The following is a 15,491-nucleotide window of genomic DNA, read 5'->3' as shown; positions in this document are numbered from 1 at the left end:
TTCCTATGATTGCATTTTGCATGTGTGTGTGGTGCAAACAAACCCAACCATATTTTTAACTCTTGACATTTGAATGTAAAAGTTGAATGTATTTATTCCTCAAAGCAGCCTCTGTGGTTTTTCAACGGTCTGCCACTGTGCAGCGTAAGACGGAGGGATGGGGCAAAGATGGGACCAGGAGATATCACTGTGGGCTGTTACTGGAACCTCTCCACCCCGACAAGGTAAGACTTTTGGAATCAGGTTATACATGTAACTTGGGAACATTTTCAAAGCAAGCCATCCTGGCCAAGTGAATCAGATATAGTCTTCTTCTTTTTTTTTTTTAAGATTTTTATTGGGGGAAGGGGAACAGACAAGTTGCTGTCCTTTTGTTCTTCAGTCTAGTTGTGGAGGACGTTGCTTCACTGGCCCAAGTTGGCACCATCATTGGGCTCTTCCCAGGTGAGGCAGATCAGTCGCCGGCTTCTGGACGGCTGCTCACGCTGGCTGCTGGCCGCTCACGCTGGCTGCTGGCTACATACGGTAGCCCATGGCAACCCACTGCCACAGGGGCTGCAGCCTACGCTGTCGCCGGCGACTCACAGCAGCCCAGCTCCAGGTTGAGCTGTTGTTCAGCATCTTAGCTGTGGAGGGCAGTGTCACTGGCCCTCATATGTGGGATCCGAACCGGGGGCCCTCTGGCATCCCAAGCCAGCTCTTAACCAATGCGCCACTCAGTTGGCCCAGATATATTCTTTATTTATTCCTCCAACCTGAGCCCTTGACTGGCCCCGAGATGGACCACCATGAGTGGCCAGTCTAGTGCTGTCAGCACTGTGCAAAGTGAAGACCACTGATGGGCTGTCCCTCTGAAGGTAAAGGAGGCTACTTCACTCCTGTTACTGTGAGTTGTTACTCACTTAAGGTCACCACAGAATCAGGCCAAACAAAAAGGGACTCTAAAACAGCCCTTCAGTCCCCCTTCCCCTCTGGCATTATTAAGATGATTTAGAAGCCCTTGCCCCATGTCCAATTCAAGAAATGGTAAAAGGGGCATAAATTTCCCTGCAGAATCTGAACCACTGGGAAATGGACAGTGTCCCCAGTGTCCCTCCCTCCAGCTGGGGTCACAGGGCTGCAATTTGAGGAGACACATTTCAGAGCCTACAAACAGGACTACTGGGGGCTGGCAGCTGCGTCACTCTCGCCCTCTTTCTTAAGGATTCATAGATGAAAGGGTGTTGGGGCAAGGCTGAAGGGAGGGAATGGGAGGCTCAGAACTCCCACCTCCTTGTCTCAAGGATGTTTAACCATCTTGACCCTCCGGATGTCAGCACGAGGGTATATGGGCAATATAGGATGGGGCGGACCACTCAAGACCACTCAAAACTTATGGTAACCAAAGCATGAATGAACACACACACACACACACACACACACACACACACACACACACACACACACACACCTACCCCAGAAGCAAACTAGCAGTTCATGGCAGCAAGAGATGGGAATGCTGGGTTCCCAGTGACAGAAGACAGGAAGAAGTACACCTGCTGCTGGTGAGAACCCTCAAGGCTAGGGCTGCACCTCTCCAGGAATGGAGCCCTGGGCTCAAGCACTCATTTTACATTTTCTTAAAACAGAGCAGAAAGATCTCCTGAGGGTGTGAAAGTTATCATCCCTAAGATGATAACAGAGCTGAAAAATTCCTGTGGCCTAGTGATGTCATAGATGCCGTGAAGTCTTAGTACATCACATTCCTCACGTGTTTGTAGTGATGCTGGTGTAAACAAACCTACCGTGCTGTCAGTCATGAATGGTATATCATATACAATCATGTACAGTACATAATACTTGATAATGATAATAAACAACATTACTGATGTATTTAATATTCTATACTCTTTATCATTATTTTAGAGTGTAGTCACACTACTCATACAAAAAAAAAGTTTGCTGTAAAACAGTTATGCAAGCAGCAGCCTCATATATCTCATATTTACCGCATCTCTTGATTGCATCATTTTCTCTTGTGTTTGATTTAATCTCGTGTTTTGTACAGCAACATGCTTCATGGGCTTGTAGTTTGGACTAATAGGCTGTACCATCTAGCCCAGGTGTGTCATGGGCCGTACCATCCAGGTGTGTGTAAGTGCATTCTATGATGTTCATGCAATGACGAAATCACCTACCGATGCATTTCTCAGAACATATGCCAGTCGTTACGTGGAGCATGACAGTGCAACAGACTGAAGAGGCTGCTCCAGCTCTGGGGGGACAGGGGGACCTGCTGCCACCCTCTCACCTACGCTGACCCAGGGCACAAAGGATCAATCACCCCTGCCTAGGAATGCTGGTGACCTGGAGCAATCCTGAGTCCCTGCACCTTTGCCTGCTGACATGCCCACAGCTGGATCTCAGGAGGGTGGGGCAGGGCTCTGGGCCACTAGAATTGATCTCTTCCCCTTTATGTGGTGCCTGTTGGCCCAGTTACTGAAAACCAGAAAGGGTGCAAGTCTACACAGATTGAACTCAAAGCCACGAGACTTGCCCTGCCAAATCTCCTCTGGAGGAAAAGAAAAAAAGTCTATGAGACATTTCTCTAGAACCAAGAGATGTTACTCCCTAAATCTTCTGGAGCTGCCCTAGAAAAACTCCCCAGACCACCAGTGTGGACCACTGACCCAGGAAGAATCCCGTCCACAGATTTTGTGAAGCATAAGTAAATACTGTCAAAATGAGAGACAAACCAAACAGGGCTGACAAACAATTCCCCATTTTTAGAAGGGTATCAGTTCGTTTTATGACCTGTCAAGAAGAGTCATCACACTGTTTCAAGATGACACCCCCAAATAGTATTTTGTTTCTTTTTTTATTGATTTAATTGACATATATATATAGCATTATATTATTTTCAGTATTTCATTTCTTAATCTCCCCTTCAGCAGGTCTTGAGGGAGCGTGCCTACTTCAGCTCACTCTGCCGTAAGCTATCTGGCAGTTCCCTCTCATTCTATGACGCCCTTTTCCTTTGACCACTGAGCTGCAGCTGAGTTCCTTAAGCATCTCAGCAGCCCCAGCGACAGCCTCAAGAAGCCACTAACGGTGGCTGCCAGCCCTACAGCAGAGCTCTGGTGACTGGAGCTTTTACAAAGCATCTCCCAGGGACCCTTCTCCTATGGCTCAGCTGCCAACATATCGTGTAGACATTCTTTCAGGCCAGGAATTAACTCGACTCAGGACCATGAATGGCAGGCTCTGGGTTTATCTATATGCACTGATAGGGGGTTCTTTCTGGGGAAATGCACAAATTGATACCAAGGCATCTCAATTACCAACACAGGCCAAAGAACTTACATTGAAGGCTAGAAAGGATGTTATTAAAAGTGTAAGTTATAAAACAATGTATACCATGTATAGTGGTTGTAGAACAACATGTAAATTCTAATTTTAAAATGAATATGTATTATAAATGCATAAAAGAGAGACTGGAAAGGTTTACACCAAGTAAATAATGCTATACCCTGGGAGATCGGATTGGGTGGCTTATTTTCTTTTTTGTGCTTATATACTTTCTCAAGATTTTCTATAACAAAAGTATTTAAGTAATTAGAAAAACATTACTTTTACAAAGTTAAATAGATCTGATCCATCTAATTCTCTCCAGTCCCACTGCAACCACCCTCGTCCCGGCCCCCATCATCTCTGCCCTGAACTGCAGTTTCATCTCTCACCTCTCACCTGGATTAGTAGCACAGCCCGTCAACCAGACCTGTTTCAACTTCTCTGGCTTCTTCTCACTGAGGCCAGAGTGCTCTTTTAAAAGCATATAGAGGGGAGGGGGGTGGTAGATGAGGGTAAAAGAGATTAAATATATGGGGATGGAAAGAGAACTGACTCCGGGTGATGAACACACAATGTGATATATTAATGATGCATTATAGAATTGTACACTTGAAACCTATGTAACTTTACTAACCATTGTCACCCCAATAAACTTTAATTTAAAAAAAAAAAGAAAAAAAGCATATAGTTAGGTCACTTCCATTCTTAAAAGCTTTCACAGCATATTGGTTGTCCTTAGGATAAAATTCACAATTCTTACTATGGTTCGAGGCCGCTGGCCTCTTCACTCCAGCCTTACCGCATGGGGCTCACTGCACTCTCAAGTCCTGGCTTGTCACCATGCTGAGTATAGATGTACCTTCCCCAGGGAGACCTTCCCTGACCCACTAGCACAGGTGAAGCCGCTGGCACCTTGTGGGTTTCTTTTCATGACTCTGATAAGACTTGTAATTACTTGCTTAATGTCTGTCTCCTGGGACGAAATGTGAGCTCTGAGAGGGCAAGGACCACTGGAGCCGCAGCTTAGCACACAGTAGGTACTTGATAAATATTAAATTTGAATACTTTACTTCTTTAAAAATGAAATTCTGAAAACCAGGGCAACATGAAATAAGATCTCTGTAAATACAGCATGTTACCTCCTGTGATATAGTAAGAATTACATTTTTTAAAAAAAGAATGTGGGAAGACAAACATTTCTTGTGTCAGTTTTCCCTGTATCTACATACCTCCTATTCTTCTCTAAGACAAAACAAACAGCAACTACTATCATAACTAAAGCTCATTTAATTGTCTGCCTTTTAAAAACAGGTACCACTCTTGTTCGCATAAAACAAGAAAGGCTGGTTCCGCACACCCTTCACTCGCAGGCTAGGAATTCAGAGTCCAAGGGAATACTTCTTAGCTCATCTGGCCATCCCTCCTGGCTCAGCAAAGGCCATTAATAATCGGGGAAACAGTGATGTGAAGCGTTGACAGAAGACCATTTTAATATGACCTTGGGCTCCTATCTTTCTCATCCTTTGTGGTTTAGCTGTGGTAATTGCTAAGATATTTTTTGAGTCTTTGCTAGTTGTGATGCTAAAAAATTTGCAGCTAAGCATAAGCAGCACACTCCTGTTTGTGCATCTGTGCAGCTCCTGCCTGATGATTCTGTGGGCTATGCAACAGATCAGACAGCTGTAAGCTGCGGGGCTTTCAAGAAAATGAAAAGAGATACCAAATTTCCTCTTACTCTCATAGCTTGAATTGATTTTCAACCTCTTTCCAATACACTTACTAGGAAAGTCAATGACCCACACACAAAATATTACATGATCCAAAGAGTCATTTCTGTTTGATTGGAGATACTTTTTTCTTTTTTTACTTTTTTTACTTTTTTCTTCTCCAACAGATAACCTTCCTAAAAGGATGATTATACGAGTGCACTATCCTTAAACTCTGCTCTAGCTCATGGCAATGAAACAATTTATACCACAATTTACTTATGTTTTTTTCAAAAATATGTATCAAGAATTTAAAAGATAACAAGCAGAACGCTAAGTACTATTATCATCTGTAGGCCCAAGATTCTCAAGTTTGTCTCTCTGTTCCAATTCTCTCCTCCAAACTCCCAACCCAAATATCCAACTGCCCACTCATCATTCCCTCGTGAATATCTCAAAAGCACCTCAACTCTACAAATCTAAGCCCAAACTTACCTTTCTCCAGCCTACTTTCCTCCAGTGTTCCTATTACAACTCTGCAAGTCTAAACATTTGGAGTCAATCTTGAAATCTCTCCCCTTTTCCCATTCCCTCTATTGAATGCTTCAATCCATCATCATTGCATCCTGTTGATTTTGCTTCCAAAATCTCTCTTACATCCATCTCTATTACCACACCATAATCCCAGATGGCTCTGTGTCATGCCTGGGCTTCTGCAGTAGATTCCTAACTAGCCAACTTGAATCCACTTGGCGCCTTCTCATCTTTTCTCTATAGTACAACCAGAGTGATAGTGTCAATCTGTAAATTAAAGCCAGTCTCATCGTTGCTTAAAAACTTCAATAGCATTATGCTAAGTAAAATAAGTCACACAGAGAAAGACAAATATTGGCTCAAAGAAATAGAAAGTAGATTGCTGGTTACCAGGGGCTGGGGGGATGGGGAAAATGGGGAGCTGTTGGTCAAAGAATACGAAATTCCAGCCATGAGGAAGTTCTAGGGATCTCACGTACAGCTTGAGGTCTATAATTAACAGTACTATATTATATACCTGAAAGTTGATAAAAGAGTAGATCTTAAATGTTATCGCCACCCAAAAGTATGATAATTATGTGAGGGGGTAAAGGTGTTAACTACATTTATTGTGCTAATCAATCCACAATTTCTACATGTATCAAATCACCACATTGTACAACTTAAACTTACATATATTATATGAATTTACATACATAACCTTACATATATATATAGTCAATATATATATATATATATATATATATGTCAACAATATGTACATTATATGTATGTCAATAATAGCTCAATAAAGCTGGAAAAACAAATGTTCAATAGCTTCTGTTATGAACTGAATTGTGTCCTTCCTCCCCCAAATTCATGTGTTGAAGCCTTAATCCCCCAGTGGCTTAGAATGACTCTATTTGGAGATAGGACCTTTAAAGAAGTAATTAAAGTTAAATGAGGTGATAAAGATAGGTCTCTTGGGCCGGCCGAGTGGCGCGTTGGTTAAGAGCTGGCTTGGGACGCCAGAGGGCCCCGGTTCGGATCCCACATATGAGGGCCAGTGACACTGCCCTCCACAGCTAAGACGCTGAACAACAGCTCAACCTGGAGCTGGGCTGCTGTGAGTCGCCGGCGACGGCGTAGGCTGCAGCCCCTGTGGCAGTGGGTTGCCATGGGCTACCGTATGTAGCCAGCAGCCAGCGTGAGCGGCCAGCAGCCGCAGTGAGCGGCTGTCCAGAAGCCGGCGACTGATCTGCCTCACCCGGGAAGAGCGCAATGATGGTGCCAACTTGGGCCAGTGAAGCAACATCCTCCACAACTAGACTGAAGAACAAAAGGACAGCAACTTGTCTGTTCCCCTCCCCGCAATTCCCCAGCACTGTTCCCATCCCCCCAATTCCCCAATTTAAAAAAAAAGTCTCTAAACCAACATGATTAAAGTCTTCATGTATTAGTTTACTCAGGTTGCCATAACAATATACCACAAACTGGGTGGCTTAAACAGCGGACATTTATTTTCTCATAGTTCTGGAGGCTAGAAGTCCAAGATCAAGGTTCCAACCAATTCAGTTTCTTGGGAGAGCTCTCTTCCTGGCTTGCAGACAGATGGTGGCCTGCTTATGTTCTCACATGGCCTTTCTTTAGTGTGTGGGGTGGGGATGCAGAGGTTATGGAGGGAGCTTCCTGGCATCTCTTCTTATCAGGACACTAATCTCATTAGGTCAGGGCCCCACCCCTATGACCTCATTTCACTTTAATTACTTCCTTAGGGCTTCAACATATGAATTGGGGGGTGGGGGCATCCATTCACTCCATAACACCTTAAAAAGAAAAATACCCATCAAAGATGTGTGCCAAGAGAGAAGGGCCGAGAGAGAACAGACGTGAGGGAGGACACAGTGAGAAGGGATCCAGGGAAGGGGAGCCACAGACAGTAGTCTGGCCCAAGAGACCTATCTTTATCACCTCATTTAACTTTAATTACTTCTTTAAAGGTCCTATCTCCTCTCTGGAGGGCAGGGGATCCAGTGAGGTCCTGAGAAAAGTGTGGATTTGGGAGGAGTCTATGGAGGAAGAGGAATGGTGGGTCTATATCTACTCCCCCATATCCTCAGCTCTGTGGAGGGTTGGGGGGTGCATTTTATTTAGGACCCACCCCATATCAAGGGCACTGCACCTAACTTTGTATTTTCATATAAAGCCCTGAGATACAGGTTCCTGGATAAACAGGAGACAACGATTGTCAGCAGGTTATTCTACTGCCTCCTTCACTCTCCAACCAGGGCAACAATGAGCAACACCAAGCCATCACCACCCTGCTCTCGGGCCCTGCCTTTGGAAGCCATTCATTTACTCATCCAACAGGCATATACTGAGCACCTACTATGTGCCAGGCACTGTGCTAGGCACCAGAGTCACAGCACAGAGCAAAGCAGACAAAGATTCCCTGCTCTCATGAAACTTCCATTCCATGTGATTCCATTTAGATCAATAAAACGTCCAGAAAAGGTAAATCTATAGAGAAAGAAAGTAGATTAGTACCGTATTTGCCGGCGTATAAGACGACTGGGCATATAAGACGACCCCCTAACATTTCCACTCAAAATACAGAGTTTGTTATATACTCGCCGTATAAGACTACCCCCTCTTCCGCACACCTTCCACACACCAAATAAAAGGTAAAACAATATCAGATTTGATTTGGCCCACTGAAGTGCAAACAAGCGTATTGTATTTCGTGTCACCACATAACCGTTTTGGCGATGTTGAGCCACCATGTCTGCTACATGTTTTTCGAGTTCTGGCCAGTATGGGGTGCCTCTTCTTAATGCACACTTACCCCTTGGCATACTCTTTAATGCTTTCTCATTTGATTTCCAGTCCCGAACCATCTTTTCTGTTACTCCATATTGTCTTGCAGCAGCACAATTATTATTTTCCTTAGCAAAGTTTATAACTTTCAGTTTAAAATTTGCATCATACTTCTTTCTTTTGGCTGGTGCCATGATAGGGATGATAGGGGTTTGACTGGTCGACATTTTCTATGCTGTACTGTACAATGGTGCAGTATTGTGGTTGGCTGTTGGCTGTATACAAAGCCTGATTTGATTGGTCCCTGCTCCCTGTTTGCCCGCCCTGTCACTATAGCAGTCTGGTCCACCCTTGCATCAGCATCTCCCTGGGACCTCACTAGTGCACAAGTGCGAGCTCTTCAACATTCTAACAGGCACCATGATAGCGCAAAATCGCGAATCTTCAATGCATATGTAAAGAAATATACGGTAACCCGAATTTACCACACTCGCAAAATCGCACACAGCCGACCATACACCCAGTATGGTATCGCGATTCGCGATTTTGCGCTATCATACTGGGTGTATGGTCGGCTGTGTGCGATTTTGTGAGTGTGGTAAAATCGCATAACAGCAAAATCGCATAACAGCCGAGCATACACCCAGCAGCGCTGCTGATGCCTGAACGGTATGTGGAATGAAGTGGGCGGGCATCGGGAGGCCACTATGGCACGGGGCAAGCACTATGGGCAGTCTATCTGAAGTGTACCTGGCGTATAAGACGACCCCCCACTTGGAGGCATATTTTTCAGGGCCAAAAAATCGTCTTATACGCCGGCAAATACGGTAGTTGCCTAGGGTTTCAGGGTTTGGAGGAAAATGCAAGTGACTGCTAATGGGTAAGAGAGGTTTCTTTTTGGAGGATGAAAATGTTCTAACATTGATTGTGGTGATGCTTGCACAACCCTGTGACTATATGAAAAACCACTGAATTGTACACTTTAAATGGGCAAACTGTATGGTATGTGAATTACAATCTCATTAAAGCTGTTGTATTAAAATATAGTAAGGGCCAAACCCCAGAGCTTTCAACCCAAAGCTCCATGCTATTTCCACAGTACCAGACTGCCTTCTATATATTATATTATATTATATTATATTAGGAAGACAGACAATAAATGACACCCAATGAGACTGAAAAACAGATTATTTGGAAAGACCTTTAACTGCCAACTTATTTGCTAACATATCCCTTAAAGTATAAGGCACATGAGAGATTACATCAGTCGGGTTAGGTAACAAACAAACCCCAAATCTCAGTGGCTAAACAACAGCAGTTTCACACTCAACCTCTGTCCACCAAGGGTTGGTTGGGGCTGTTTCCTCTATGACTTGCCCAGACTGACAGAGAAACCACCATCTGGAGCTTTGCCAGTCTCCAGCGGGACAGGAAAGAGAGATCACACCAGTGATCACATGATCCAGCCCAGAAGTGACACACACACTTCTCATAACTATTTGGCAGAGGAGTCACAAGGCCCCATAAGCACAAGGAGGCCTGGAATCACATGCCTGGAAAACAGAAAGCTTCTCAAATTCAGTAAATAGCACTAATGTTTGTACAGGGAATTAGGGCACAGTGTGATTAAGAGCAGGGATTGTGAAGCCAGCATGCTGGGCTTTGAATCCCAGTACCGTGGCTAGACATCACCATATTACCTTGGAGAAGTTAACTTGACCTCTGCCTGCCTTTCTATCTGTAAGGAACTTAGGACAACAGCACCTGGTAAGTGCTAATACCGTAGTGTTACGTATCTTGCATTGTTTTGGAAAACAATTAAGGGCAACTCTAAAATTTTACAATATAAGTACTGGATGGGCACTAAGTGAAGTATTACCATAACATCAAACACATACAAAGCAGGTACCAAATAATCAGTAGCCTTGACCAAGAGAGAACTGTGAGGCCCAAACCCTCCCTACCCGCCCTGGCCTCAAACCAGCTGCCTGGTTTCTTGGCTTCTAGGTTTCTCTCTTATCTTTAAATGAGGGCAGGTATGAGGTGATTTCCAAGCACTAAAAGCTTGCATTTTTTTTTATTCAAGGCTCACTGATCTGGCCTGATAAGGTCCTTGTCATTCTTCACTCTGTTCTGCGACCATGAAGGACGGTCCTCCCCTTCACAGAAACAGAGCACCAATGCATTCCCTGTCTAGTTCAGAAAGAACGCCCCTCACCTGGCTTCCCCCCTCTGGACAGGCCCAACCTAACCCTGCTAACCTGGGAAAGCATCCAATTGCTGTCAGCCGACCACCAGGAAGTTGCCAGGGGAGAGGCAGGTTGCTGGGTGCACGTCAGCGGAAGCGCCTCAACTCCCAGCGAGAGGGGGGAGAGGGTGCAGTCACCCAGAGGGCAGCTCGCCTCCTCCCACCCCTGCTGAGGACTTTCAAACCCTCCACAAACCACTCAGAAGCGCCCTCTTGCCTTTACCTGCCCACCGATGTCCTGGGCGGAGACCGCACCTGTGTGTTGGAGGGACAGTAGCTATCACCTTGCCTAGGGTTGCGTGTGTTGAGTCTCTTCTGGGCTGGGTCATGGGGGCACATGGTTCAAGAGGAGCCAAACAGCCCCAGAAACCTTTCTGTTGTCAGTCTGGCCGTATTCTGGGGTCAGAAACAGGAATACAAATTTAAAAATGAGGAAGATGTTCTGTGAGGAACATAAAAGCTCTTAGTAGACCAAAGCTTTAATGAGTAGGGAGCCAGTCACAATATTTCCACCTCAGTTGAACAACCCCAGTTAAACACACTGAAAGCGTGAATAAAAACATGTGTGTGCCTAGGAAAATAAATCTCTCAGTGCTGCTGCTTTTCAAACATGAATGACCACATCTAATGATTTCAGTCTCAGTAGCTGAGGCCCCTCCTTTTTAGGTGCCATGAAAGCCACTTTCACCAATGTAATCTATTGCCTTAAACCCTTTCTGCCCTTCAGTATGTGTCTCTGAGCATGCTCTCATTCTGCTTTATACTCCATATGAATTTCTCTCTGCACCCGTATTGTCATCTGCCCTGGAGATGTCAAGTCCATGGGTATAAGACTCCAGCCCAGGCCCACCTTCAGAGTAAAGCCTTCCCTGAATCCCCCAGCCCTCCTCACCATTTTGGGATCACTTACTGTCAACAGCACTCATTTGACACTGCCTTATGCTATCACTAAGGTTCAAGCCAAAAGCCATGGAGGGGAGCCCCCTTGGAAGGGGGCTGTCCAGCCCCAGTCAAGTTGTAGATGACAGTAGCCCTGGCCAATTTCTTAACTGCAACCTCACAAGGGACTCCTAGGCCAGGACCACCCAACAAAGCCACTCCCAAATTCCCAACTCAGAGTAACTGTCTGAGATAATAAATGCCCTTGTTTTTCATGAGCTGCTACGTTTGGGGTAATTTGTTATACAGCCATAGATGACTAACTATAAAGTACCACTAACTACAGGTGATAAAGCAAGCTTAGTAAACTGTTGGTGGTAGAAGTGAGGTGGTGGACATATGGGTGTTCACTGTAGATGGGTGTTCTTTCAACTTTTGTGTATGTATGAGAATTTTCATATTCTAACGCTGGGGCAAGTGCAGCCTGCACAACAGAAAGCTGACCACTGGATCAGTCCATGACCCAGCTTCAGAAATGTTTCCTGGCCAACAGAAGAGAATGATGTAAAAGGATTCTCAAGGAATACAGTCTATTTGGGAAGCACATGTCTTTAGACTGTTACTTATTCTCTCTATATTTTAAAGTATGTATTTGTGTGCATCAAGTAGTAGTACGTGTATATGTGCTTTTCTACTTGTTTTTTATCCCAATCTCCAATTTTCAAAAAGGCATTGATCTGCCCATTTTGGTTTTGATCAGCCAGGGTACTTCTCAGGAACCCCATGATAGATAAGAAATTACTGTTATATCAGAAGTAACCTATTTCTTCATCGCTTTGTCCCACTCTGCGCTCTGCTCTCTGTTTGTTCTGTCTGATTTAGTTCCCAAACTAATTAGGCTAGCTGAATTCCCTGCTGCGTTGTCAGGTAACGGTTAGAGAAATTTGATTAACTTTTACAAAACATGCTTGACACAAAGCTGCAAGAAACGGACACTTCTGCCCTCCAAAGAAATTGGACTGGTCAGACCAGTGTTGACACCAGTTTGAGTTTTCTTTAATATTTACATGGACCTGACACCCGCTCCTGTATATTATTGTAGTGACAACACTCTGCTGAAATTGCTTTTCATACCAAATGCTGATAATGTATTTTTATTTTATTTATTTATTTTATTTTTTAAGATTTTATTAGGGAATTGGGGAAGGGAACAGTGTAGGGAATTGGGGGAGGGCAACATTGTGTTTTCCCAGGACCCATCAGCTCCAAGTCAAGTTGTTGTCCTTCAATCCCCGTTGGGGGCAGGGAGGAGCGCGTAAGCTCAGCTCCAAGTCCAGCCACCGCCTTCAATCTATTGGGTCGTCGGGAAAGTCATAACGTATTTTTCTATGTTTTTTCTTGCAAAAATGCGTCTTGACTTTGCCAACGACCCAATAGTTGCAGGGGGTGGAGGGGTGTGCAGCCCACCATCCCATGCGGGAGTCAAACTGGCGACCCTGTTGCTCAGAGCCCACACTCTAACCTAACCAACTGAGCCACCTGGCCGGCCCCATGATAATGTATTTTTAGATAAACAGTGCGACTGGCCTTAGTCTTTTCATGTAATGACATCAACTATAAAAACATTTTGTAATAAACAGAAATCCAGACTCATTAATTTCCCCAAATATAAATAAACCAAAATCTGCCTGTCAGTGATGGGGGCCTATTTTGTTTATTTTATAGACATCAGAGGGGATCATCACAGTGTGTAATTGATTATAACAGCTGCTCTATTACAAAGTACACAGTGTTGTACTAAAGATAAGCTCGGAAAATATCGACAGCTGGATTCAGTGTTTAACATAGGATTCTATGTTGTGTGTGGTGTCTTCTCGACACCGGCCAATGCCAACGTACCTGGAAGGAGAAGCCTATGCAGTATTCACCAGACACCCAAGGTGTGATGGGGGCTGGCTTCTTTAATCTCACCTCATCCTCCTCCTAGATGGAGGACAGGAAACTAAAACTATATTTTGTAGACCCCACACCCTGCAGCAAGAGGCTGAGATGGTATCCAGCAAGAGGCTGAGATGGTATCCAACCAGAGGCACCTGTGCAAAATTAGGAAGCTGGAAGTGAAGCAGAGGCCTCCTCGGTGTCTCCTGCTTGACCGGCAAGCAAGGTGTGTAAATGGGATGTTTTTCTGTAGCTACATTCTAGGGCCATTCTCCTGGGTGCTGAAAGGAATTGTGGTGGCGGCCCCATCTGAATTCTGGCTTCCTGGTCCCACAGCCCCTGTTAACACCCTCCGAGTTGGGAGCCCCTGGTAGGCCAGGTCTTCCCTGTTCCAGGGATCACCCCAAGGTCCAGCCTCCAGCCTCCTAGGGCCTCCATCCTTCCCAGTGAGTCTGTACTCAATCCCCTGACTCTTCTTGCTTAAAATTAACCTAGGCTGGTTTCTGTTTCCTACACTGAACCCTTATTCACAACAGAAATCCTCTATCTTTTTAAAATATTAAAAAATGTAAATGGAGTTATCCATCCTACATTCACTTTCCAACCACTCAATCTCTAAACACTTCAGGATGGGTGGAAAGTGCTGAACTTGCACATGTCAGGCACACAGCGGTGGGGGGGCGGGAGGGGGGCGGACAGTGCACGCCGCTGGAGTAAACAGAAACGCAGAGACCTGCTAAGGAACTGGAGAAGAAGCTAGTGAAGGGTGAACATTAGGCCAACTCTGCCTGCAGAGAAGACAGGAAAGGAAGAGGGGGAGGATGCAAGCAAAACCAAAACCTGAAGGCTCAACTAAGTAGATGTGATGGGCCAATAAGCCACAAAACCTGCCATGAAAACCATGCTCACTGTTTTACAGTCAAAGCTCGCACTGTATAAGGTGGGGCGAAAAAGATGGCAGCAGCTCATCTACATGTGTGCGATTGAACTAAGCTCTCACACGCTGTGGTTTCACAGTGATTTAGATTTTCAGTTAAAGGGAGAGGCAGGAAGTATTCTGTTTGGTTCAAAGCCAGCAATGTTAATTTCCATTCGCAACACTGCTGCTGCTGACTGGGTAGACAAATTCCTGACCTGTTTCCTGTGTGACTGTCCTCCAGGATGACAAGCCCCTTAATAACGATAGTAGCAGCTCCCTTTTATTGAAGACCTACTGCATTCCAAACAACACATGCTTCTTATTTAACCTCACAACCACTGCATCAGGTGGATATTATTAAATAAACCAAGAATACAATCACGTGTGCTCTGTGCACCTCGCCCACCTAGGTCCAAGCCTCCCTCCTGTCTCACCTGAACGCTGCACAGCCTCTTACCTGATCTTTCTGTTCCTGCCCTTCCCCACCCCCCACTGACTGGCTATTCATCACAAATGCCAAGGTGATCACTCTTTTACTCAAACGCTTTCCTCGCCGTCCCCACCCTTGGCTCTCAAACAGGACTTCTCATATTACCCAGAATGGAAGCCCAGGTCTCTACAAGGGACTACTAGGCCCTCTGGGATCTGCTGCTTCCTCTCTCTGTTCACAGCTCCTCCTGTCCCCTGGCTCACTCTGCTCCAGCCACCCTAGCCTCCTTACTGCTCTATCAGTCCACCAGGCACACCCCTGCCTCAGGACCTTTGCACTATTGTCCCTCTACACAAAATGTTCCTCTTCGCCCACATATTTAAAGGGCCCTCTCCCTTAGTCCCGACAGGTGTTTGCACAAATGTTACAAATGCCTCCTCTGACTACCTGATTTAAAACTGCAGTCTTAGTGCTTTTTATTATCTATGTATTGATTTCTTTTGTTTACTGTGTTTTGCCCTCCACTAGCTCCATGAAAATAAGAATTGTTGTGTTCAAGACTACATCAGCCAGGGCTGGCCGAGTGGCACGGTGGTTAAGAGCTGGCTTGGGACGTCAGAGGGCCCCGGTTCGGATCCCACATATGAGGGCCAGTGACACTGCCCTCTACAGCTAAGATGCTGAACAACAGCTCAACCTGGAGCTGGGCTG

General features: G+C 45.1%; 1 protein-coding gene and 1 long non-coding RNA gene across 10 annotated transcripts in view; one reads left to right on the top strand and one right to left on the bottom strand.

Moving 5' to 3' along the window:
* Positions 1–15,491, bottom strand: part of ANKRD6 (ankyrin repeat domain 6) — a 197,505-nt gene that overhangs the window by 113,221 nt on the left and 68,793 nt on the right. Inside the window, exon 1 of one of the 9 annotated variants that reach the window (XM_019655004.1) lies at positions 10,838–10,858. The exons of the other annotated variants lie outside the window; for them this stretch is intronic. The gene's annotated coding sequence lies outside the window, so the exon portion shown is untranslated. Of the gene's footprint in view, positions 1–10,837; positions 10,859–15,491 lie in introns of those variants that run through there. 9 annotated transcript variants of the gene reach the window in all.
* LOC109389459 (uncharacterized) lies at positions 9,912–15,384 on the top strand. The gene is made up of 3 exons (XR_002125395.1): positions 9,912–10,133; positions 13,515–13,657; positions 15,309–15,384. It is a non-coding gene; the product is annotated as an uncharacterized LOC109389459 (long non-coding RNA).

Source organism: Hipposideros armiger, unplaced genomic scaffold (genome assembly GCF_001890085.2).
Source record: "Hipposideros armiger isolate ML-2016 unplaced genomic scaffold, ASM189008v1 scaffold_234, whole genome shotgun sequence".
NCBI lineage: Eukaryota > Metazoa > Chordata > Mammalia > Chiroptera > Hipposideridae > Hipposideros > Hipposideros armiger.
This window is presented reverse-complemented; position numbering and strand designations above follow the sequence as displayed.